The following is a 26,271-nucleotide window of genomic DNA, read 5'->3' on the forward strand; positions in this document are numbered from 1 at the left end:
GACCACAAAGAGTTAATCTTTCCACCACCTTCTGTCCTATCTTTCTCTTTCTCTCTGTCTCTTGAACCCTTCAATTAGTGAACGTAATTTACAGAAGAATGTTTTCTTTCTCTCATTCTCACATGAACATCTTCCAACTTCCTTACTATATCAGTTTCAGCCTTCGGCTTGTAAGGGTAATGAGACATTCACATTCCAGAACAGTCAAGATTAGGGAGCTGAGCTTCAGAAATTTAAATCTGCTCAGTGTGGCATACATGAAAATGTATCAGGATTATTCTAATCCATGCATATTACACTCAGCTTATTAAATCACAAGTTATTTTCCTGTTTAGTACGAGCTTTGTTAAAAATATTTGGTATAAACAGAAATGTAGTTATCCGACACCCGACTGTGAAATATGTGCACCTCCAGCCTTTGACATGAGGAGGAAGTACTGCCACACATTTCACAAGTGAATAAATGTTATCACCTTATTTACACCGATCCATTCACACTAAGAACAGATATCCCCAATTCTTCTGAACAAATGGGCCACTCCATGGTTCACCCTTTTCCGCAACTCCTATAGCAAATGTGTCACATGTAAGGCTACTCAAGGCTACTCGAGTCTATGCTGCTAGGCCTACCTGAGTCTGTGCTGGTAGGCCTACTCGAATCCATGCTGCTGGGCCTACTCGAGTCTGTGCTGCAGGGTCAACATGAGTCCATGTTGCTGGGCCCATTCAAGTTTGTGCTGCTGAGCCTACTCAAGTCCATGCTACTGGGTCTACTCGAGTTTGTGTTGTTGGGCCTACTTGAGTCCGTGCTGCTGGGCCTAATTGACTCCATACTGCTGGATCTACTTGAGTCCATGCTGCTGAGTGTACTCAAATCCACGCTGCTGGGCCTACTCAAGTCCATGCTCTGGGTCAACATGAGTCTATGCTGCTGGATCTACTTGGTTCTGTGCTGGTGGGTCTATTCAAAACTGTGCTGCTGGACCTATTCGGGTCCATGCTGCTGGGCCTACTCGAGTCCATGCTGCTGAGCCTACTCGAGTCCATGCTGCTGAGCCTACTTGAGTCCATGCTGTTGGGCCTACTCAAGTCCATGTTATTGGGCCTACTAGAGTCCGTGCTGTTGGGCATACTAGAGTCTGTGCTGCTGGGCCTACTCGAGTCCATGATGCTGGGCCTACTCGAGTCCATGCTGCTGGGCCTACTCGAGTCCATGCTGCTGGGTCTATTCAAGTCCGTGCTGCTGGGTCTATTCAAGACCGTGCTGCTGGGTCTATTCGAGTCCATGCTGCTGGGCCTATGAGAGTCCATGCTCACTGCTGCCAATGCCATTGCTGCAAATGAGCACTTCACCAAAAGGGAAGCAACACAAATAGAAGAGAAAAAAAAGAGAGAAAAGAGAGAAAAAAGAAACGAAAAGAAAAGCAGAAGATGCGGACAGGCCCTGTGCTCAGAAGCCCTACTCCAGTGCCATCTTACTGGAAATATTCTGTGATAAGAATAACTGAGGACAAATAGTTGAAGGTTTACATGGCTATGTGGAAAGAGAAGGGGAATGGAATTGATTAGAAACTTTACTTTAAAACTGCCACAGACACGATGGGAAGACTGACCAATTTCTGAGCCTCGTCATCCTGACATTCTATAAAATCTGACGCTACTGGATTGGATCAATAGATTTCTTCCCATTTGCTCACAGCTATACTTCTTCTTCATTTTCAAAGATCAATGAATGTAATGATTTTTGAAACAAGGTTTTGGACAGACAAGCAAAGAAAACCATTCTGTGTTTTTGAAAATGTTTATAAATGAAGAGCAGCTGCATGCACTTAATTTCAGAATGAATGCTCCCATTCCGGGAGCCAATTTATTTATTCAGATAAAATCTCAGTGGTTAAATGGAATGTTAAATATTTTAAAAAAAAAACAGATCTAATGTTCAGTTTGTTCGGTTATATTTTATTGTCAGAATTAAATCTATTTCTCAGAGTACCCACTGCAAAAATTGCTGACTAATGACTAAGATTAATTTATAAAAGCACAGGAAGCATACTGCCATTTGGGTTTTATATTAAAATATTGTTCAAAATGAAATGTAATTAATTTTTGTGTTGTTCATTATCTTTCAGGAACATAACACTGGTTTATTGTCTCAGTGAATAAAAGGAAAATACTGCATGAAATCTGAAATAAGAACAAAAAGTGCTGTAAATTCTCAGAAATGGACTGGTGTAGGATCATTGAGCTGAAACAATGGCCTGGATGTAATGTGGGAGCAATGGGAGTCATGTTTACCATTTTGAAGAGCCAATGGAAAACCAGTATCACTTCCATGGGGCTGTTCCAATGAAATGACTGCCTATTGTTACAACAGGTCGGAACATTGAAATACTACTGGTTTTTAGTCCTTAATTCAAAAGTGTGTTTTTAGAAGCAAGGTATGACAAAAACAAAATAGCTGCAATAATTAGTTCAGAGGCTGATGGGCAAATCATTTGAGTGGGAGTGATAGGAGATAATATTGAAAATCGTGCAAGGAAACTTCAAATAAACTGGAGCATGATCTTTTGTGACAGCAAGGATACTGACTGATGAAACCTTGCTCAATAGCAAACAACTTCACCTGATGAAGTAGCAGCACTCCAAAGGTTTGTGATTTCAAATAAACCTGTTGGGATTATAACCTGGTGTCATGTGACTTCTGTTCACCCCAATCCAACACTGGCACCTGCACATTATGACTAAACCAGGACAGGAGTGAAAAAGCTAATTTCAAATCTACTGGAATGAGCTCAAGGAATTGAGCTTTCTGTGAGCACCAGCCTGGATCCAAGCATCAGTAAGCTCTGAAGGTCACAATCAAAGAATTATCTTCTAGTCACTCCTCAGTGACTTTCCTTCGGAATTGCAGAATCTGAAGTTGTCATGTATGTGATGTATTGTTCCATCCAGACCCAGAGAGGTTCCAGCGAGGAGGATGAACTGGCTCTTCTTCTTCATTCACCTCTTGATCACACCCAAGATTATTGCAAAAAGATTCCTTTCATCATGGATCCCTTTCACCCAGGTTCAAGTGAACTAATGTCTTAAAAGGAGTTGATTTAACCAGGCCTTTAACAAAGAGCAAGTTTCTTAATTACTAAATGTGGGAAGAATTAGAATTGCAACATACATTCATTGCAAATAAGATTGCAAATTAGAGGTGACTCCAAAAAGATAAAATGATACAAACAGATATATAGATGAGTGTTTGAATTATTCACAAAGCATGGATAATTGAACATGGTCACTGTGGAAGTTGCAGGCTATGGGTAGCGCTGACATTAGCAGTTGAAAAGCCTATTTCAAAATTCTTAATTTAGCAGATAAGTTGAGATTCCTATTGTTCTGTTTTCTTTCAGTGACTGAATTCCAGCATTCACAGTGAGAGTGCTTTTGTTGTCATTTTTCTTTTGTCTGGCTTGCTGGTTAGCTGTTCTCCAAAATTCAGACTGAGACATTTCCTTTACCTTCAACACAGATGACAGTTCTCCAACTATGACCTTAACAGTATGCTAACATCTGAACTCAGACCAGTACATCTGGGTACCTTAACCCACTGGCACTCACAGAATATCAGCCTAAGTTAAATGGACAATAGGGCATGCTAGAAACAGCATCTGGCATCAACCTGGTGAAGCTACCAAACAGGACTACTTGCATGACAAACATCTTAAGCAGCAAGTGATACAGAGATAAACAATCTCATTACCAATGGATCAGATCTAAGCTCTGCAGTCCTACCAAATCCAGTTACAAATGGTAATGGAACAAATAAACAACTCACAGGGGTAGGAGGTTCCACAAATATCCCCATCCTCAATGATGGAAAAAGCCAAGCGTATCAGTGCAAAAGGTAAGTCTGAAGCATTCACTACAATCTTTAGCCAGAAGGACCCTTTGGAGAATCTATCTCACCTCCTCCAGTTGCCCCAGTATTAATACAGTCTTCAGCCAATTCTATTCACTCATGTAAATCAAGAAACTGTTGGAGACACTGGATACTGCAAAGGTTATGGGTCCTGACAATATTCCGGCAACAGTGCTGAAGATTTGGGCTCCAGAATTTACCACTTTCCTGGCCAAGTTAGAGTTTCTAAAGTGTGGCGCTGGAAAAAGCACAGCAGGTCAGGCAGAACTGGACTATACCCAGGCTTGGGCTGACAAGCAGCAAGTAGCATTTTTTTTTTTTTAGATTTTTAGATTACATTACAGTGTGGAAACAGGCCCTTCAGCCCAACAAGTCCACACCGACCCGCCGAAGCGAAACCCACCCATACCCCTACATTTACCCCTTACCTAACACTACAGGCAATTTAGCATGGCCAATTCACCTGGCCCTGCACATCTTTGTGACTGTGGGAGGAAACCGGAGCACCCGGAGGAAACCCACGCAGACACGGGGAGAACGTGCAAACTCCACACAGTAAGTCGCCTGAGGCGGGAATTGAACCTGGGTCTCTGGCGCTGTGAGGCAGCAGTGCTAACCACTGTGCCACCGTGCCGCCCATATTTGCACCATACAAATGCCAGGCAATCACCATCTTAGATAAGAGACAATTTAACTACCGCCCCTTATCATTTGATGGTGTTACCATCACTAAATCATCCACTAAATCCTTCCTGATGAAGGGCTTATGCCTGAAACGTCGATTCTCTTGCTCCTTGGATGTGATTTTCCAGCACCACACTGTCGACTCTGATCTCCAGCATCTGCAGTCCTCACTTTATCCTAAATCCTCCACTATCAACATCCTGGGGGTTACCTTTGATCAAAAACTGAACTGGACTCACCATATAAACAGATGGCTACAAGAGCAGTTCAGAGGCTGTGAATACTATGGTGAGTAACTCACCTCCTGACTCCCTAAAGACTATCCATCATTTCCAAGGCACATGATGGAATATTCCCCACTGGCCGGATGAAGACAGCACTAAAACATTCAAGAAGCTTTACACCATCCAGGACAAAGCAGCCCGCTTGATTGGCACTACATCCACATGCAACCACTCCCTCCACCACTGACACACAGTAGCAGCGGTGTGTGTACTAGCTACAAGATGCACTGCAGAAATTCACTAAAGATCCTCAGACAGCACCTTGCAAACCCACGACCACTCCCATCTGGAAGGACAAGGGAAGTGGATACACAGGAACACCACCGTCTTCTAGTTCCCCTGCAAGCTACTCACCATCCTGACTTGGAAATATATTACCATTCTTTCACTGTCTCCACTGTGTCAAAATCCTGGAATTCCCTGCAGAACGGCACTGTGGGTTTGTCTACTGCTGTGGTTCAAGAGGCAGCTTACCATCACCAACTAGAACAGGCCCAGCCAGCAGTGCCCACATCCCACAAGTGAATATCAAAAAAACTAGGAAATTCCAGGAGAATTGTAATTTTTTTTTAACCCCAGTACATGTATTTTTAAAGGGAAAAACACAAAATGTATCAGCTATTTGGGACCTTTTCTTCAGGAGATGGCGAGCTGTTATGCTGTGGTGTCAGTCTCCACCATTATCTTGGTAGATCACAAGAGATCACAGTCCAGTCTGGATGGACTTGCCTCTTCCCCCTTTGAAGGACTGTTGTTTGAAGCTCCCCTTGCATTCTGAGGCATGACATTTCAAGTGTGATTCTCTCCAGCCAGTCACTTATTTTACATCTGCAGTCAGTTTGGGTGCATCAGCCAGGTATTAAAAAAAATTGCCTTTTGGAAGTACAAGTGCTACAGGGTTGTCACTCCTAAGCAAGACAGCATAGGAAACTGTCTCACATTACAGGGCTGAGATAAATGCAAAGGTATGTGGCTGGATGGGTTGGTGGGGATGTGGGTGAATAGGTCAGGAGTTATTTGTACGTAGGTTTGTACATAGTTATGTAGGTGGAAAGTGAGGTGTGTCATGAGGAGGTAGGTGGGAGGGTGTGAGTGGTAGGAGCTGGGTGTATGGGAGGGAGCTGGGTGTGTGGAATTTGTGAGCTGGAAGGAGACAGGTGTGTGGGAGACTGGGTGTATGGGAGGCTGGATGTATGGGAGGGATATGGGTGTGTGGGGAGGGAGCTGCGTGCTTTGGGGGGAGTGTAGGGATGGTGTGTATGGGAATTGTGTATGTGGGAGGGAGGTGAGTGAATGGAAGACTGGGTGTGTGGGGAGGGAGCTGGATGTGAGGGGTGTGTGAGTTGGAAGGGGATGGGCATATTGGAGACTGGCTATATGGGAGGCTGGGTGTGTGGTAGGGAGCTGTGTGTCAGGGGGTGCAGGTGGGTAAGTTAGTGGGTTAGGTGCTGGGTTCATGGGAGACTGGGTGTGTGGGAAGCTGGGTGTGTGGTAGGGAGCTGTGTGTCAGGGGGTGCAGGTGGGTAAGTTAGTGGGTTAGGTGCTGGGTTCATGGGAGACTGGGTGTGTGGGAAGCTGGGTGTGTGGGGAGAGAGCTGTGTGTGTTAGTGGATTAGGTGCTGGGTTTGTGGGAGGTAGATGGTTTGTGTTGGGGGGTGAGTGTGAGCTGTGTGTATTAATGGGTTAGGTGCTGGGTATGTGGGAAGCTGGGTGTGTGGGAGGGAGATGGGTGTGAGGGGAGGGAGCTTTGTATAGGGGTAGGGTGGGAGCTGGGTGTGTATTGGGATAGGTGCTTTGTGTGTGGGAGGGAGATGGGTGTGTGGGGGTTAGGTGCTGGGTGTGTGGGGGTGTGTGCTGGGTGTGTGGGGGTGAGGGACTGGGTATGTATGGGGCTGAGGTGCTAGTTGTGTGGGTGTGTGAGAGTGTGGGGGTGAGGTGGTGAGAGTGTGGGGGTGAGGTGGTGAGAGTGTGGGGGTGAGGTGGTGAGATGTGGGGGTGAGGTGGTGAGATGTGGGGGTGAGGGGCTGGGTGTGTGGGGGTGAGGTGCTTGGGGGTGTTGTGGGGGTGAGGTGCTGGTTGTGGGGGTGAGGGGCTGGGGGTGAGGTGCTGGGGTGAGTAGGGGTGTGGGGGGTGAGATGCTGGGTGTAGGGGGGTGAGGTGCTGGGTTTGTGGGGGTGAGGTGCTGGGGGTGTGTGGGGGTGAGGTGCTGGGGGTGTGGGGGGGTGAGGTGCTGGGGGGGGGTGGGGGTGAGGTGCTGGGTATAGGGGGTGAGGTGCTGGGTTTGTGGGGGAGAGATACTGGGTGTGTGGGAGTGAGGTGCTGGGGGTGAGTGGGAGTGAGGTGCTGGGGGTGAGTGGGGGTGAGATGCTAGGTATGTGGGGGTGAGGCGCTCGATGTGGGGGAGTGAAATGCTGGGTTTGTGGGGGTGAGATGCTGGGTATGTGGGGGTGAGATGCTGGGTATGTGGGGGTGAGATGCTGGGTATGTGGGGGTGAGGGGCTGGGTGTGCACGGGTGTGGGGGTGAATGGGAAGGGTGTGGGGGTGAGTGGGAGGGGTGTGGGGGTGAGGTGCTGGGTGTGTGCAGGTGTGGGAGTGAGTGGGGTGGGTGGGGGTGAGGTGCTGGGTGTGTGGGGGGTGTGGGAATGAGTGGGGGGGGTGGGGGTGAGTGGGGGGGTGTGAGGTGCTGGGTGTGTGGGGGAGTGGGGGGGGAGGGGGGAGTGGGGGGGGTGGGGGTGAGTGAGGGGGGGTGGGGGTGAGGTGCTGGGTGAGTGGGGGGGGGCGTGGGGGTGAGGTACTGGGTGTGTGGGGGGTGAGGTGCTGGGTGAGTGGGGGGGGGCGTGGGGGTGAGGTACTGGGTGTGTGGGGGGTGAGGTGCTGGGTGTGTGGGGGGTGAGGTGCGGGGTGTGGGGGGTGAGGTGCTGGGTGAGTGGGGGGGTGTGGGGGTGAGTGGGGAGTTGTGGGGTGAGTGGGGGTGTGTAGATGTGTGTGTGGAGGGGGCAGGGCGGCAGGCAGCGGATGATTGTGTGAGCGGGAGTGAAGGAGCATTCTCTGAGAATACCTTGTCCATCTGCTGGCTGTGTGCTGGGGGAGTGTGACGGCGGCTGATGCTGTGATCACATGGGCCATGTCCCTCTCTCACACACGGATCTCTAACTCATTCAGTGGGAGCAGCACCTGGAGCTGCTGCGGTACACCGAGCCAGAGGGAGGGCAGCGCCCGCGATGGAGCGAGCAGCCGGGAGGCTGTAAACCGGGGCTCGGGCGGCTGTAAGTTCACGGGCATCGGGCGGGGTGGGTTTGGTTGGTTGGGGGGGGGGGGTGGGGGTAAGTGTTCAGCAATGTGATGCCCCGGGTTGCTGGGGTGAGTGTGGAACAGGGGGCTGCTCCTTGTGTGTCCGGTCGGGGCTACACTGTGCCTCTTGCTCCAGGAGTCCGAGCTTGGATCGGCCACTGCACCAACAGCCCCGAACCCACGGCGGTACCAGCTGCACACTAACAACACGGAGATTTTATTCTGTTTTGTGTGATTTTAAAATAACATCGAGTTTGCAAAAAAGAGGAGAAGCGATTTCTTCACCGTGATAGTGAAACTGTAGTACAGGAGTGAGGGGAATCTTTCCCTAATGATTACAGGCTGCAGTTGTAATGCTCCTGCATTGGGTTTTGAGGGTCTCTCTCGATCTGGAATTAGTTCGGATTAGCGAGTGACACTTACACTTTCCTCTGAAGCCAACAATGGCTGGATCCGGAGCAGACCTGGTGCAAGTCCGGATTGATGAGCTGGGAGAGAGGATTTCACATTCTGCTGCTTTCCCATTCCCTAGGATCTCTTGCTGGATGGTTCAGTGTCCACAGGTGAGGACTGGATCATTCCTTGTTACAGACAGATCTTCAGAGAAAGTGGTGCTGCCTCAGGGTGAGACCCAGGGGTTCGCTCTGTCCTGATCTGGTGCAGTGTTCTCAGGACATTTCAAATACTTAAAATACAGAGGAAAAGAAATCATTATTATTTGTTTCTGCTTTTCACCGTTCTCTATTTATTTTATTCTCTGTAAATTTAAATCCTTTTATACTGTGATTAAGAATAAATGGAGGGAAATCCCTTTCAGGGACAGGGAGGATGTTTAAAGAGGACGCCAATTGGAAAACATTTTTAGAAATGTTCTTGTAGTGTTCTCACTGGGAAGGATAGATGCAAATTAAGCCACAACTTTGACTAGGAAAGTGAATGGGTATTTAAAAAGACATTTACAGACCACGGGGAAGTACACAAAAGTGGGATTAATAGGCAAGTTATTTCAGAAAGGTCATCAGCAGCAATATGGGCTGCAAGATCACCTTCAACGCGAAATGCTCCTCAGATAAAACTCTGAACTCATCAACTGGAATAATATTGTACAATTGTGTACAATCTTCTTAATAACATTGTGTTAGACTTCAGAAAGCTACAGCACAAAGGGACTTGGGAGTGTTTGTGCACAAATCACAAAAAGTTAATAGAGAAGTCAAATTTAATGTTGGCGTATATTACAAAGGGAATGGAGAATAAAATAGGGACATCTTCCTAAGATTACAAGGCACTAGTCAGACCACAGCTGGAATACTGTGAACAATTTTGGGCCCTTTTTCTAACAGAAGATATATTGGCATGAGAGAAGCCCAGAGAGGGTTCACTTGGTTGATTCTGGATTTGGAGGAGAAAGTGAGGACTGCAGATGCTGGAGATCAGAACTGAAAATGTGTTGCTGGGAAAGCACAACAGGTCAGGCAGCATCTGAGGAACAGGAGAATCAACACTTTGGGCATAAGCTCTTCATCAGGAATGAGGCTTGGGGTCGGGGCTGAGAGATAAATGGGGAGGGGTGAGAGGGTTGAGTTGAGTTGGGTTGAGGGGTGAGGTAGCTGAGAAAGCAATAGGTGGATGAAGGTGAGGGTGAAGGTCAGAGGGGGCAGTGATGAACAGGTCCAACGGGTGATGCAGAGTTGGAGGCTTTGGACTGGGGTAATGTGGGGGGAGGGGAAATGAGGAAGCTGTTGAAATCCATGTTTATCCCGTGTGGTTACAGGGTCCCAAGGCGGAGTATGAGGCGTTCTTCCTCCAAGCGTTGGATAGTAATGGTTTGGTGGTGGTGGAGGCCCAGGACCTGCGTGTCCTTGACGGAGCGGGAGGGAGAGTTGAAGTGTTCAGTCATGGGGCGGTGGGGTTGGTGGGTTCCGGTGTCCCAGAGATATTCTCTGAAATGGTCTGCAAGAAGGCACCCTGTCTCCCTGATGTAGAGGAGACCACACCGGGTGCAACAAATGCAGTAGATGACACTGATAGAGGTACATGTAAATTTCTGATGGATGTGGAAGGATCCTTTGGGGCCTTGGATAGAAGTGAGGGGAGTGGTGTGGGCACAGGTTTTGCATTTCCTGCGGTGGCAGGGAAAGGTGCCAGGAGTGGGGTGTGGGCTGGTGGGGAACGTGCACCTGACAGGGGAGTTGAGGATGGAATGGTCTCTCCATAATGCTGATAGGGGAGGGGAGGGACATATATCTGTGGTGGTGGGGTCTGCTTGGAGGTGACAGAAGTGGCAGCAGATGACCTCTGCATACATCACATCATCCTCCGCCACTTTCGCCACCTCCAAACGGACCCTGCCACCAGAGATATATTTCTGTCCCCACCCCTATCAGCGTTCCGGAGAGACCATTTCTTCTGCGACTCCCTCGTCAGGTCCACGCCCCCCACCAGCCCACACCCCACTCCTGGCACCTTTCCCTGCCACCGCAGGAAATGCAAAACCTGCGCCCACACCACTCCCCTCACCTCCGTCCAAGGCCCCAAGGGATCCTTCCACATCCATCAGAAATTTACCTGTACCTCTTCCCAATGTCATCTACTGCATCCATTGCACCCGGTATGGTCTCCCCTACATCAGGGAGACAGGGTGCCTTCTTGCAGATTGTTTCAGAGAATATCTCTGGGACACTGGAACTCACCAACCCCACCGCCCTGTGGAACACTTCAACTCCCCCTCCCACTCCGTTCAAGGACATGCAGGTCCTGGGCCTCCTCCACCACCAAGCTGTTACCACATGATGCCTGAAGGAAGAATGCCTCATATTCCGCCTTGGGATCCTGCAACCAGTCTGGATAAATGTGGATTTTAATAGTTTACTCATTCCCCCTCACCCTGCATTTTCCCAGTCCCAAGCCTCCAGCTCAGCACCGCACTCCAGACCTGTCGATCACTTCCCCCCCCTGACCTATCACCTTCTCCCTCACTTTCATCCATCTATCGCTTTCCCAGCTACCTCCACCACCCCCCCTCCCCACCACCCCCACCAACCCTATCCGCTCCCATTTATCTCTCAGCCCAAGACCACAAGCATCATTCCTGATGAAGGGCTTATGCCCGAAACCTTGATTCTCCTGCTCCTTGGATGCTGCCTGACCTGCTGTGCTTTTCCAGCACCACACTCTCGACTCTGGATATGGAGGGACAGTCTTATGAGGAGTAGATGAGTAGGTTGGACCTGGACTGACTGGAGTTTAAAAGATGGAAAGGTGACCTTATTGCAACACAAGATTCTTAGAAGACTTGACAGAGTAGATGCAGAGAAGACAGAGGTAAGGAGGAACTTCTTCTCTCAGAAGGTAGTGAATCTGTGGAATACTTTACCCTGGAGCGCTGTCAATGCTTGGGAGTTAAGTATATTCAAGGATGACATAGACAGATTTGTAATCAGTATGGGAATCAAGTTATGACAAAAAGGCAGGCAAATGGAGTTGAGGATTATTAGATCAGCCCTAATTTCATTGGTGGAGCAGACACAATGGGCTGAATGGTCTGTTTCGGCTTCTACATCATATAGTCTAATAATATAGTTCAGATGGTATTTGCAAATTGATTGCTTTTTCCTCAATTCTCTTCCAAGGAAATCGACACCCGCGGATGTACGGCCCCACACGCACTGACTTTCACAAGAGCACAGCTCCCACACACACTGGCTCTCACTGGGATACTGCTCACCAGGGTACGGGTCCCACACATACACTGAATTCTCACTAGGGTATGGCTCACACACACACACACAAACACACACACACACAGATTCTTCTCAATGGCGTACAGCTCCCACACACACACACTGACTGTCACTGGGGTAAAAGTCCTGCACACACTGTCTTTCATTGGGAATACTGTCTTTCATTAGGATTTATGCACATCTGGATAGGAATAATGTGATCAAGGATAGTCAGCATGGTTTTGTGAAGGGCAGGTCGTGAAGGTTCAATTGGGGCGATTGAGAGTTATAGGGTAGCCAGGAAGGACCTGAAGAGAGAGTTAAGAGCAGCAAGGAGGGGACATGAAAGGTCCTTAGTCGGTAGGATTAGGGAAAACCCTAAGGCTTTCTATAGGTATGTTAGGAATAAAAGAATGACTAGGGTAGGAATAGGTCCAGTCAAGGATAGTAGTGGGAAGTTGCGTGTGGAGGCGGAAGAGATTGGGGAGACACTGAATGAATACTTTTCTTCAGTATTTACTCAGGAACAGGGCATTGTCGTCGATGTGAATACTGAGTCACAAATAAGTAGAATGGATGGCTTTGAGGTATGTAGAGAAGAGGTGTTGGAAATCCTGGAAAAGGTGAAAATAGATAAGTCCCCTGGGCCTGATGGCATTTATCCTAGGATTCTCTGGGAAGCAAGGGAGGAGATTGCAGAGCCATTGGCCTTGATTTTTATGTCCTCTTTGTCTACAGGAGTAGTGCCAGAAGACTGGAGGATAGCAAATGTGGTTCCCTTGTTCAAAAAGGGGAGTAGGGATAACCCTAGTAACTATAGGCCGGTGAGTCTCACTTCTGTTGTGGGCAAAGTCTTAGAGAGAATTGTAAGGGATAGGATTTATGCACATCTGGATAGGAATAATGTGATCAAGGATAGTCAGCATGGTTTTGTGAAGGGCAGGTCGTGCCTCACAAACCTTATTGAATTCTTTGAAAAGGTGACGAAGGAGGTTGATGAGGGGAAAGCGGTAGATGTGGTATATATGGATTTTAGTAAGGCGTTTGATAAGGTTCCCCATGGTAGGCTACTGCAGAAAATACGGAGATATGGCATTGAGGGTGAGTTGGAGGTTTGGATTAGGAATTGGCTGGATGGAAGAAGACAGAGGGTAGTAGTTGATGGCAAAGTTTCTTCATGGAGTGCCGTCACTAGCGGTGTTCCGCAAGGATCTGTTTTGGGACCATTGCTGTTTGTCATTTTTATAAATGACCTGGAAGAGGGGTTAGAAGGTTGGGTGAGCAAGTTTGCGGATGATACGAAAGTCGGAGGAGTTGTTGACAGTGAGGAAGGATGTGGCAGGTTACAGCAGGATATAGAGAAGCTGCAGAGCTGGGCAGAAAGGTGGCAAATGGAATTCAATGTAGCTAAATGTGAGGTGATTCACTTTGGGAAGAATAACAAAAAGATGGGGTACTGGGCTAATGGTCGGATACTTGGTAGTGTGGATGAGCAGAGGGATCTTGGTGTCCATGTACACAGATCTCTGAAAGTTGCCACCCAGGTAAATAGTGCGGTGAGGAAGGCATATGGCGTACTGGCTTTTATTGGTAGAGGAATTGAGTTCCGGAGTCCTGAGGTCATGATGCAGTTGTATAAAACTCTGGTGCGGCCGCATCTGGAATATTGTGTGCAGTTTTGGTCGCCATACTATAGGAAGGATGTGGAGGCACTGGAACGGGTGCAGAGGAGGTTTACCAGGATGTTGCCTGGTATGGAAGGAAGATCGTATGAGGATAGACTGAGACACTTGGGGCTGTTTTCATTAGAGAAAAGAAGGTTTAGGGGTGACTTGATTGAGGTGTACAAGATGATTAGGGGGTTAGATAGGGTTGACAGTGTGAACCTTTTCCCGCGTATGGAGTCGGGTATTACAAGGGGGCATAGCTTTAAATTAAGGGGGGGTAGATATAGGACTGAAGTTAGGGGTAGGTTCTTCACTCAGCGAGTCGTAAGTTCATGGAATGCCCTGCCAGCAGCAGTGGTGGACTCTCCCTCTTTATGGGCATTTAAGCGGGCATTGGATAGGTATATGGAGGATAGTGGGTTAGTATAGGTTAGGTGGGCTTGGATCGGCGCAACATCGAGGGCCAAAGGGCCTGTACTGCGCTGTATTCTTCTATGTTCTATGTTCTACTTGTTCTTTACACACTGCCTCTCATTGGGGTACGTGTCCTACACTCTCACTGGGGTACATCTGCGCAAACTGACTCACTGGGGTACGGGTTCTGTGCACACACACATACACTCTCTCTCTCTCGCAAACACTGCACAGCTTCCACACAAACTGACTCTCACTGGGTACATATCCTGCATACACACTGAGCTGTCAGCACTCTGATTGGACCAGATGTTTGTGAAAGTTGTTCACCTCCCCCAGTTGTTGGTGACTTAGTGCCAACTGATTAATGGCCATTCCTGATAAATTCTGTCCCATTATCTCAGCATCTGCCAAAATCCCAGCGTCTGATTTCAGCACCATCAACAGAACTTTAGCCTCCACTTAAACATTAGTCCTGTTTGTTCAAGTACTGGTTCCTTAAAAATAAGTTTTGACTGTGACACTATGATATTTGTTTATTTCATTCCTTTCGGTGAGGCCAAAACTAGCTGAAGAAATCCTGAACCTGGGAGTGTGAAGATCCAGTGGTATTTAATGGTTTGAGTTCCTTCCCATTACTCTCCGTGTTACCCCTCGACCAGTCAAGGCTAATAGTCAGGAGGGAAGATCAGAGCTGACTGTGCGATCAGCAGGAAATGAAGAGAGACTGCACCTGGGGTTTGAGAGCAGTGATCACCAGAGGAATGGCACCAACCCTTCTCTGGCATGTGATGCTCCTCAATGGATTTTAGGGGTGAAAGCAAAATACTGCAGATCCTGGAAATCTGCAATATAAACAGGAAATCGTGAAAATCGTCAGCAGGGAACGCAGCATCTGTGCAAAGAGACAGGTCGAGTTAACATGGCAGGTCAGTGATCAGAAATATTATCGTCATCAATCCCTATCAATTTAGTATACACCAGCCAGACATTAGGCTTGGTAAATCCCAGTGCTTTAGGAAGTATCCTTGCACCAACACACTACATTTTCCACAGATCATATTCTATCAGACCTCAATCTGATCCAGTCTGGGCATAAAGCTCAGGCCTGAAACTAGCTGACCATTTTGAACAGCATCCCCTCCACCTTCCATCCCAAGTTATATTACAGCCTGTAGCCAGGATTGCTACTAATTCCCATGATCATGTGTTATTTATTTATTTATTTTCTTTATTCAATTTCCACCACCAGGAAGATAGGAAAACATCATGTGTTATTTATGCTGCTTAGATAAAACAGGGCTGGTTTAAAAGGATTAGTGTTGTTAAATTGAATTGTTGAGTGATCTTTCCATGGAAGCAGCTGTCAATTATGAGGCATGCTGTTGAACATAGAACATAGAACATTACAGCACAGTACAGGCCTTCAGCCCTCAATCTTGCGCCAATCTGTGAATTAATCTGATGCCCATCTAACCTATACTGTTCCATTATTATCCATGTGTACATCCAATGCCCATTTAAATGCCCTTAACGTAGGCGAGTTTTCTACTGTTGCAGGCAGGCCGTCCCATACCCCTACGACTCTCTGAATAAAGAAACTACCCCTGGTATCTGTCCTAAATCTATCACCCCTCAATTTAAAGCTATGTCCCCTTGTGTTAGCCTTCACCTTCCGAGAAAAATGTCTCTCACTGTCCACACTATCTAACCCTCTGATTATCTTATACGTCTCGATTAAGTCACTTCTCAACCTTCTTCTCTCCAACAAAAACAGCCTCAGTTCCCTCAGCCTTTCCTCGTAAGACCTTCCTTCCATACCAGGCAAACTCTGAGTCAATCTCCTCTGAACCCTTTCCAAAGCTTCTACATCCTTCCTATAATGTGCTGACCAGAACTGTATGCAATACTCCAGGTGCGGCCGCACCAGTGTCTTGTACAGCTGAAGCATGATCTCGTGGCTCCGAAACTCCATCCCCCTACCAATAAATGCCAACAAACCATATGCTTCTTAACAACCCTATCAACCTAAATGGCAACTTTCATGGATTTATGACCCTGGACACCAAGATCTCTCTGTTCATCTACACTGCCAAGAATTTTACCAATAGCCCAGTATTCTGCATTCCTGTTATTTCTTTCAAAAAGTGTGAATTACCGCACACTTTTCCACATTAAACTCCATTTACCACTTTTCCACCCAGCTATGCATCTTATCTATGTCCCTTTATAACCCACAACATCCTTCAGCATTGTCTGCCTTAGTGTCATCGTAAATTTACTAAACCATCCTTCTACGTCCACATCCAGATCGTTTATAAAAATGGCAAACAGTAGTGGCCCCAAAACATATCCATGTGGCACATCACTGGTAAGTGAGCTCCAGAATAAACATTTCCCATCAACCACCACCCTCTGTCTTCTTTCAGTTAGCCAATGTCTGATCCAATTTGCTAAATCATCTTCAATCCCAAAACTCTGTATTTTGTGCAATAGCCTACCATGTGGAACCTTATCAAGTGCCTTACTGAAATCCATATACACCACATTAACCACTTTCATCCACATGTACGTCAACTTCTCGAAGAACCCAATAAGGTTAGTGTGGCACAACCAACCCTTCACAAAACCGTGTTGATGATCCTGAATCAAATTATTCCTTTCCAGATGATGATAAATCCTATCTCTTATAATCTTTTCCAACACCTTACCCACAACCGAAGTAAGGCTGACTGGCCTATAATTACAGGGTTGTCCCTACTCTCCTTCTTAAACAAAGGAACAACATTTGGTATCCTCCAGTCTTCTGGTACTATTCCTGTTGGCAATGATGACATAAAGATCAAAGCTAAAGGCTCTGCAATCTCCTCGCTGGCTTCCCAGACAATCCGAGGATAAATCCCATCTGGCCCAGGGGTCTTACCTATTTTCAGATCTTCCAAAATCGCTAAAACCTCCTCATTATCAACCGCAATCCCATCTAATCTTGGAGCCTGTATCTCTGCATTCTCACTAACATTGCCCTTTCCAATGTGAATACTGACAAAAAGTATTCATTTAAGCGCTTCCCTATGTCCTCAGATTCCACACACAACATTTCACTACTATCTTTGATTGGCCCTAATCTTACTCTAGTTATTCTTTCATTCCTGATGTACCTATAGAAGGCCTTAGGGTTTTCCTTGATCCTCTCTGCCAACAACTTCTCATGTGCCCTCCTGGTTCTTCTTAGCCCTCTCTTCAGATCTTTTCTGGCTAACGTATAACTCCCAAGCCCCCTAACTGAGCCTTCATGCCTCATCCTCACATAAGCCTTCTTCTCCCTCTTGACAAGAGCTTCAACTTCTTAAGTAAACCATGGCTCCCTCTCTTGACAACTCCCTCCCTGCCTGTAAGGTATATACTTATCAAGGACATGCAGTAGCTGTTTGAAAGGGTATTGGTACCCCTCTGGTTCAGGTGAAGACCATCCTGTTTGTAGAGGTCCCACCTCCCCAGAAAGAGTTCCAATTATCCAAGAATCCAAAACCCTCCCTCTCTCCTTTACCATCCCTGCAGCCATGTGTTCAGCTCTGCTCTCTCCCTGTTCCTCGCTTCACTAGCACGTGGCACGGGCAACAAACCAGAGAGAACAACTCTGCTTGTTCTAGCTCTAAGCTTCCACCCTAGCTCCCTGAATTTCTGTCTTAAATCCCTACCTTTCTTCATACCTGTGTCATTGGTGCCGATGTGGACCACGACTTGGGGGCTACTCCCCCTCCACTCAACGATTCCAAGAACACGATCAGAGACATTGATTTTTAGCAATGGGTATAGAAGGTGCTGGAGAAACTCCGCAGGTCTGGCACCAGCATGTGTGGGGAAAGAAACAGAGTTAATGTTTCAATTTGATGACCTATCATCAAAACATAGTTTTTTTTTGCAAGGTTATTAACCTGAAACACTAACACTCCACAGGTTCTGCCAGACCTGTTGAGTAATTCCAGCTATTTCGGGTTTGATTTGTGTCAATTTATTGCCGGTTGCAAGTGTCAGAGAAATATTTCTGAGTGATCTCAGGCTGCTCCATGGGCTGGACTGCAACATCTCTTACTCAAAGCCATGTAAAGTCCTGTAAAGTCTAAAATTAGATCTGTTTGCTTCATCAGAAATGAAACTTGTAATCTTCATTATTAATGAGCATTTTCTGCAGGACAGTGATGTGGAAATATTGCATTGCTTAGGGAATTGTCACTTTGCTGCACACTCTCGTGATATACGATGGGACCAATGATTGCATAATCAGCTTTTGACTCTCGCTGTGTACCTCATTGACCTGCAGAGCCATTCTGGAATAAATATTATGCAGAGAAGGTTGTCTTGGAGGTGAACTTTGCATCAGTGAAGGAGAAGGCAGTCCTGAATATTCAATACTTAAAGGCCAATGAGACTTCCTGATGTAGTGTGTCTTGGTTTTATCACAATGTACCCACATTCTCACCTGAACAGTGATAAATGTGAAAACTACAAGGAGGTGCTACAGTGAGTGTTGGAGGCCTAGCATTTAACTTCTAATAGGGTCATATAGTATGGGAACAACAATAGAAGCAATTAGGAGGCCATTTATCACTTTGAGCCTTACTGTTCAATTAGATAATGGGTAAGTTGTACCTTAAACTCATTTATCTAGTTCTATATTCCTTTATATCTTCACTTTACAGAAGCCTAGTGACCTCAGTATTAGAAAATGCAACTGTCAGACAACACCTATCATATTTTTGGAGAGTGCATTCCAAGTTGCTCACATCTGTTGTGTGAGAAATTGTTCCTTGTTTTCATTCCTGAACAACTCAGTTTAGTTTTTAAGATTATGACCCCCTTGTTCATCATCCCTTAGCAGCGAAAATAATCTGTCAGCCCTAGCTTATCAAATTACTTTAACATTTTAAACAACTCAGTCAAATCCTTTGCATCTTCTTTAATCTGTAAAATACAAACCATCTTTTTGCAAGCTTTCTCCATAAATTAGTCTTCAAAAGTCTGCTTAATTTTGGTTTATCTGTATTGGGCATTCCCTTACAAAGTTATCTATCCCTCTGGAGGTACCGTGCCCAGAACTGAATGTGATATTTTAAATGGTGTTTAGCCAGAGGTCTGTAATATACCCTCCATCACTTTGATTTCCAACTTCCTTATGATAAAGGGCAGCATTCCTTGAGCTCTTGATTATTCTTTGTCCAAACACACTCTAAGTACGTTCAGAATTTGGACTTCTAAATGCCTCTATTCCTTCTCAGTTCCAAGTTTTCATCTTTTATAAAATATTCTCATTTATCTTTCTCAGGTGTAAATTGGATAGGTCTGTCTTTACTCACATTGAATTTCAATGGCTGCAGTTGATGCATTAAATCTCTTATTCCCTTTGCTCACATCTACAGTCGAGACATTCTCTTTTCATCTCCTGTCATCCACAGGTTTACTTATACAACTCTCAATTTCTTGAAGTCATTCACAAATAAGGGAGCTTAAGGTCCCAAAACAGAGGTCTCTGCCTCCCATTCCATTTGACCTTAATTTTGCAATAATTATTCATATGGAACTTTATTGATAGCCTTTTGGAAGTTAATATAAATAATATACAAACACTTAAAATAATATGAACACATTAAAACTTGCGAACAAGGAACAAGAGTAGAACACTTAGCCCTTCAAACATGTTGTTCAATAAGATCATGAGTGATCTGACTTTAACCTCAAATCTGCATTCCTGCTTGCCCCGATAATCTTTCATACTTTTGCTAATCAGGAATTTACCTGCCTTAAGATTACTTAAAAATTCTGCATTTACTGTTTCTTGAGAAAGATTCTCCCACAAGAGGAAGCATCCTTTCCACATCCACCTGGTCCCATCCCCTCAGGATCATGTACGTTTCAATTAAGTCACCTCTGATTCTTTAAAACTCCTGAGAATATAGGCCTAGCCTGTCTTGCCTTTCCTCGTAAGGCAATCCATTCATTTGGTCCAGTAATGACCATTATTGGTCCAGTAATTGTTTTCTGATCTGTTTCAAACACACCAATAGCCTTTCTTAAGTATGGTGGCCAATACTATACACAGTACTCAAGATGTAGCCCTGTATGACCAAAACAAAACCCCGTTACTCTTGCATTCAATTCACCTCCCAGTAAAATATTGCATTATATTAGCTTTCCTGATTACTTCCTGTGCCTGCAAACTAATCTTCTGCAATTCATGAGCTAGGATACCCAGATTTCTCTGTATATCAGATCTCTGCAACCTTTCACCATTTGATTTCTTCTTTTGTTCTTTCTGCCAAGTGAACTTTCCCACATTGCACTTCATTGTCAGATCTTTGCCCACTTATGCTCCTTATGTCCTCTCCGCAACTCGCTTTCCTATCTAGTTTTGTATCATCAGCAAATTTAGTTACAATATTCTCACTCCCTTCATCGAAATCATTTATATGAATTGTAAAGAGTTGAGGCCCATCAGCAGACCCCTGTGGCACATCACTCTTGGCATCCTGCCAGCCTGAAAATGACCCAATTTTTCATACTCTGCTTTCTGTTATCCAGCAATGGCTATCCATGCAAATATGTTTACCCTAAACCATGAGCTTTTATTTTGCCTAATAAAACTTTTTATCAAAAGCCTTTTGGAATCTATGTCCAATATTATTCCACTTGCTCCCCTTTATTTACAGCGCACGTTATTTCTTTAAAGACTCCAGTGAATTAATTAAACTTGATTTCCCTTTGGCCAAAATGTGTTGGTCTGCCTGATTATCTTGAACTTAACAAAGTGTCTGTTATAACGTCTTTAATCATAGTTTCTAACATTTATCTATGACAGAGGTTAAACTAACTTGCCTGTAATTTTCTGCTTTCTGCCTTCTCCCCTCTTCAAATAAAGGAATTTCATTAGCTATTTTCCAATATAAGAGAAACTTTCTCGACTTTGGTTTTAATTTTGCAAAATTAATTAAACATCACTCGCTACTTCTTTTAAGGATCTGAGGACATGTCAACTCACCGTTCCAACAATTTATTCAGTACTACCTACTAATTGTGTGTTTCTTGAGCAATTCCACAATTTACAGCTATTTCCAGAATGTCTCTTGTATCTTGTAAGAGTCACTTGTGAGAGTATTTGTCATGAGAGATTTAACCTTAACCTAAATTGCTAGTTGACTTGGTACAAGGTACATAACTCTCACAAGTAACGTTTTGCATTTATCATACCTAATCTCTACCTAGACTGCTTCTTTAACAGTCAGGGCAGGCAGAGACAAGGTAGGACGAATAAATTAAACTGCATTTATTTCAATGCAAGAGGCCTAACCGGGAAGGCAGATGAACTCAGGGCATGGTTAGGAACATGGGACTGGGATATCATGGCAATTATGGAAACATGGCTCAGGGACTGGCAGCTTAATGTTCCAGGATACAAATGCTACAGGAAGAATAGAAAGGGAGGCAAAAGAGGAGGGGGAGTGGCATTTTTGATACGGGATAGCATTACAGCTGTGCTGAGGGAGGATATTCCCAGAAATACATCCAGGGAAGTTATTTGGGTGGAACTGAGAAATAAGAAAGGGATGATCACCTTATTGGGATTGTAATATAGACCCCCCCCAATAGTCAGAGGGAAATTGAGAAACAAACTTGTAAGGAGATCTCAGCTATCTGTAAGAATAATAGGGTAGTTATGGTAGGGGAATTTAACTTTCCAAACATCGACTGGGACTGCCATAGTGTTAAAGGTTTAGATGGAGAGGAATTTCTTAAGTGTGTACAAGCCAATTTTCTGATTCAGTATGTGGATGTACCTACCAGAGAAGGTGCAAAACTTGACCTACTCTTGGGAAATAAGGCAGGGCAAGTGACTGAGGTGTCAGTGGGGGAGCACTTTGGGGCCAGCGACCATAATTCTATTTGTTTTAAAATAGTCATGGAAAAGGATAGAGCAGATCTAAAAGTTAAAGTTCTAACTTGGAGAAAGGCCAATTTGGATGGTATTAGGCAAGAACTTTCAAAAGCTGATTGGAGGCAGATGTTCGCAGGTAAAGGGACGGCTGGAAAATGGGAAGCCTTCAGAAATGAGATAACAAGAATCCAGAGAAAGTATATTCCTGTCAGGGTGAAAGGGAAGGCTGGTAGGTATAGGGAATGCTGGATGTCTAAAGAAATTGAGGGTTTGGTTAAGAAAAAGAAGGAAGCATATGTCGGGTATAGACAGGATAGATCGAGTGAATCCTTAGAAGAGTATAAAGAAAGTAGGAGTATACTTAAGAGGGAAATCAGGAGGGCAAAACAGGGACATGAGATAGCTTTGGCAAATAAAATTAAGGAGAATCCAAAGGGGTTTTACAAATATATTAACGACAAAAGGGTAACTAGGGAGAGAATAGGGCCCCTCAAAGATCAGCAAGGTGGCCTTTGTGTGGAGCCACAGAAAATGGGGGAGATACTAAATGAATATTTTGCATCAGTATTTACTGTGGAAAAGGATACAGAAGATATAGAATGTAGGGAAATAGATGGTGACATCTTGCAAAATGTCCAGATTACAGAGGAGGAAGTGCTGGATGTCTTGAAATGGGTAAAGGTGGATAAATCCCCAGGACCCGATCAGGTGTACCCTCGAACTCTGTGGGAAGCTAGAGAAGTGATTGCTGGGCCTCTTGCTGAGATATTTGTATCATCGATAGTCACAGGTGAGGTGCCGGAAGACTGGAGGTTGGCAAACGTGGTGCCACTGTTTAAGAAGGATGGTAAGGACAAGCCGGGGAACTATAGACCAGTGAGCCTGACCTCAGTGGTGGGCAAGTTGATGGAGGGAATCCTGAAGGACAGGATGTACATGTATTTGGAAAGGCAAGGACTGATTCGGGATAGTCAACATGGCTTTGTGCGTGGGAAATCATGTCTCACAAAGTTTTTTGATTTAGTTTTTTGAAGAAGTAACAAAGAATATTGATGAGGGCAGAGCAGTAGATATGATCTATGTGGACTTCAGTAAGGCTTTCGACAAGGTTCCCCGTGGGAGACTGATTAGCAAGGTTAGATCTCATGGAATACAGGGAGAACGAGCCATTTGGATGCAGAACTGGCTCAAAGGTAGAAGACAGAGGGTGGTGGTGGAGGGTTGTTTTTCAGACTGGAGGCCTGTGACCAGTGGAGTGCCACAAGGATCGGTGCTGGGCCCTCTATGTTTTGTCATTTACATAAATGATTTGGATGCGAGCATAAGAGGTACAGTTAGTAAGTTTGCAGATGACACCAAAATTGGAGGTGTAGTGGACAGTGAAGAGGGTTACCTCAGATTACAACAGGATCTGGACCAGATGGGCCAATGGGCTGAGAAGTGGCAGATGGAGTTTAATTCAGATAAATGCGAGGTGCTGCATTTTGGGAAAGCAAAACTTAGCAGGACTTATACACTTAATAGTAAGGTCCTAGGGAGTGTTGCTGAACAAAGAGACCTTGGAGTGCAGGTTCATAGCTCCTTGAAAGTGGAGTCGCAGGTAGATAGGATAGTGAAGAAGGCGTTTGGTATGCTTTCCTTTGTTGGTCAGAGTATTGAGTACAGGAGTTGGGAGGGCATGTTGCGGCTGTACATGTCATTGGTTAGGCCACTGTTGTAATATTGCATGCAATTCTGGTCTCCTTCCTATCGGAAAGATGTTGTGAAACTTGAAAGGGTTCAGAAAATACTTACAAGGATGTTTCCAGGGTCTGAGCTACAGGGAGAGGCTGAACAGGCTGGGGCTGTTTTTCCTGGAGTGTCGGAGGCTGAGGGGTGACCTTATAGAGGTTTACAAAATTGAGGGGCATGGATAGGATAAATAGACAAAGTCTTTTCCCTGGGGTCGGGGAGTCCAGAACTAGAGGACATAGGTTTAGGGTGAGAGGGGAAAGGTATAAAAGAGACCTAAGGAGCAACTTTTCCATGCAGAGGGTGGTACATGAATGTAATGAGCTGCCAGAGGATGTGGTGGAGGCTGGTACAATTGGAACATTTAAGAGGCATTTGGGTGGGTATATAAATAGGAAGGGTTTGGAGGGCTATGGGCCGGGCGCTGGCAGGTGGGACTAGATTGGGTTGGGATATCTGATCGGCATGGACGGGTTGGACCGAAGGGTCTGTTTCCATGCTGTACATCTCTATGAATATGACACTATTATCTCGGTTTCCTGAGTTTAGGCCAACCCACTCCGTTGTGTTAAAATCATCTTTTAATTAACACAGCCACATCTCCACCCTTTCCTTACCCCACTCCTTCCTTAATGTCATCTACCCTTCAATATTCAAATGCCCCAATCTTGGTTATCCTCCAGCCTTATTTCAACAATAACTAGAAATGCTTTGCTAGCCATCACATTTGTAACCCCCTAGGGAAAATAAAATCCACTCTATTAGCCTATTTAGATCTGACTTATCCACTATACAAATCTGAGCGTCTCTCAAGGGTATCATTGACAAGTTCTGGTTATTTTTCATGTATTTACTGTAATTTGCAAAAAAAAGATAAACATAAAATGTGGTTTTGTTGCAGTTGTTGTGTCTGAATGTTTCTCACTCTGTCAGTGGATTTTCATTTGATTTGTTCTTTTGATATGAACCTTGCTGGCAAGGCTAGCAAATATTAACCCTCCCTGATTGCCTTGGAGAAGCTGGTGGTGAGTTGCTTGCTTGAGCCCTTGCAGCTCATGAAATGTTAAGGCACCCACAATACTGTTAGGGAGGGAGTTCCAGGATTTTAACCCAGTGACACCAAAGGAACAGTGATAACGGTTGGACAAACAGGCAGGAAACTAGCCACCAGGACACATGAACACCAACTAACCACAAAAAGACATGACTCTCTCTTACTAGTATCCTCACATACGGATGAGGAAGGACATGACTTCGATTGGGACAATAATCCATCCTAGGACAAGCCAAACAAAGACACACACGAGAATTCCTAGAAGCATGGCATTCCAACCGGAACTCGATCAACAAACACATTGAGTTAGACCCCAACTACCACCCCATGAGAAAAGGAATAGGAAGTGACTTCACCACAGGAAATGACATTACCAACCCAAAGAAACCCGAACATATAAATATAAAGCAGGAATTCTCAGCATTGCTTCGCCTGAGGCCCGCTGAAGATGTTACCCAGTCGGGTAACGAAATGTCTGGAAATGAACCTTGCAGCTCAGCAAGCAAACCGACGTCCAAAACCTCAACCTGTGCTACAAATCTTCTCAAAACTCACTAAGAACGGTGATAGATTTCCAAGTCAGGATTGTGAGTGGCTTGGAAAGAAAGGTGTGGATTGTGATCTTCCAAAGTGTCTGCTGCCATTGACGGTAGTGTCATTGATTTGGAAGGTGCTACCAAAGATGCAGTTGGTGAGTTTCTACAAAGCATCTTGTGCATGTTTCATGTTGCTGCGACTGGTCATTGGTGCATACCAGGCCTTGAGGTTATAGATTGTGTTGGAATGCAGTTTTATTGCTGTTGATAACTAACAATGCCACATTAAGTTTTTATTTACATGATATATTTTGTTCATATCATTTATTAAAATACATTTCATACCAATTCAAATTTGACACATTAAATGGACTATAGTTCAGTTCTGTTCAATGCATCATAGTTGTGGTTCTGTTCGCCGAGCTGGACACGCTCTTAGTAGCCACGCACGCAGACGACAAGCAACATGAATTCGACTGGGACAACACTACCATTATAGGGCAAGCCAAACAAAGAACAGCCAGGGAATTCCTAGAAGCATGGCACTCATCCACAAACTCCATCAACAAACACATCGACCTGGACCCAATATAGCGGCCACTACAGCGGACAGCTGAAACTGACAACCGGAAGCGGCAGGGACAGGCCACTATAAATGCTGGAAGAAACACCACAAAAGCACTTCACAGGAGGTTCCCAAGCACTGAGGATGTCACCTAGACAGGGGACGAAACATTTGCAACAAAAATTTCCAGCTTGACGAACAGAACCACAACAACGAGCACCCAAGCTACAAATCTTCTCCCAAACTTTGAATGCATCATAGTGCCTCATAGTTGTCCAGTTTTGAGTTGGTAGATTTGTTCTGAATCAAGTTATATTGCACAATATTGCACAATGTGATGGAGGGTGTCCTCAGTGTAAGCATGGATCTTCATCCCTCTCAAGAATGATAAAGTCTTCACTCCCACTAATGTTGTCATAGATACACACAGTAGTAGTTTGCAGTTGTTTGCAGTAGTTCAGTGAGGTTAAAGTTGGGTGGTTTTT

The 26,271-nt window shown here is 45.3% G+C and overlaps 1 protein-coding gene across 2 annotated transcripts in view; it reads left to right on the forward strand.

Moving 5' to 3' along the window:
- The first annotated feature begins 8,021 nt into the window (after window positions 1-8,021).
- LOC122540754 (G protein-activated inward rectifier potassium channel 4-like) overlaps window positions 8,022-26,271 on the forward strand; it is a 55,197-nt gene continuing 36,947 nt past the window's right edge. Inside the window, exon 1 of one of the 2 annotated variants that reach the window (XM_087976500.1) lies at window positions 8,022-8,145. The gene's annotated coding sequence lies outside the window, so the exon portion shown is untranslated. Of the gene's footprint in view, window positions 8,146-8,634; window positions 8,734-26,271 lie in introns of those variants that run through there. The other variant, XM_043676931.2, reaches the window with a different exon arrangement.

The sequence above is a fragment of the Chiloscyllium plagiosum genome, unplaced genomic scaffold (genome assembly GCF_037043375.1).
Source record: "Chiloscyllium plagiosum isolate Xiang-an unplaced genomic scaffold, Cpla_swu_hap1 HiC_scaffold_29, whole genome shotgun sequence".
Classification (NCBI taxonomy): Eukaryota; Metazoa; Chordata; class Chondrichthyes; order Orectolobiformes; family Hemiscylliidae; genus Chiloscyllium; species Chiloscyllium plagiosum.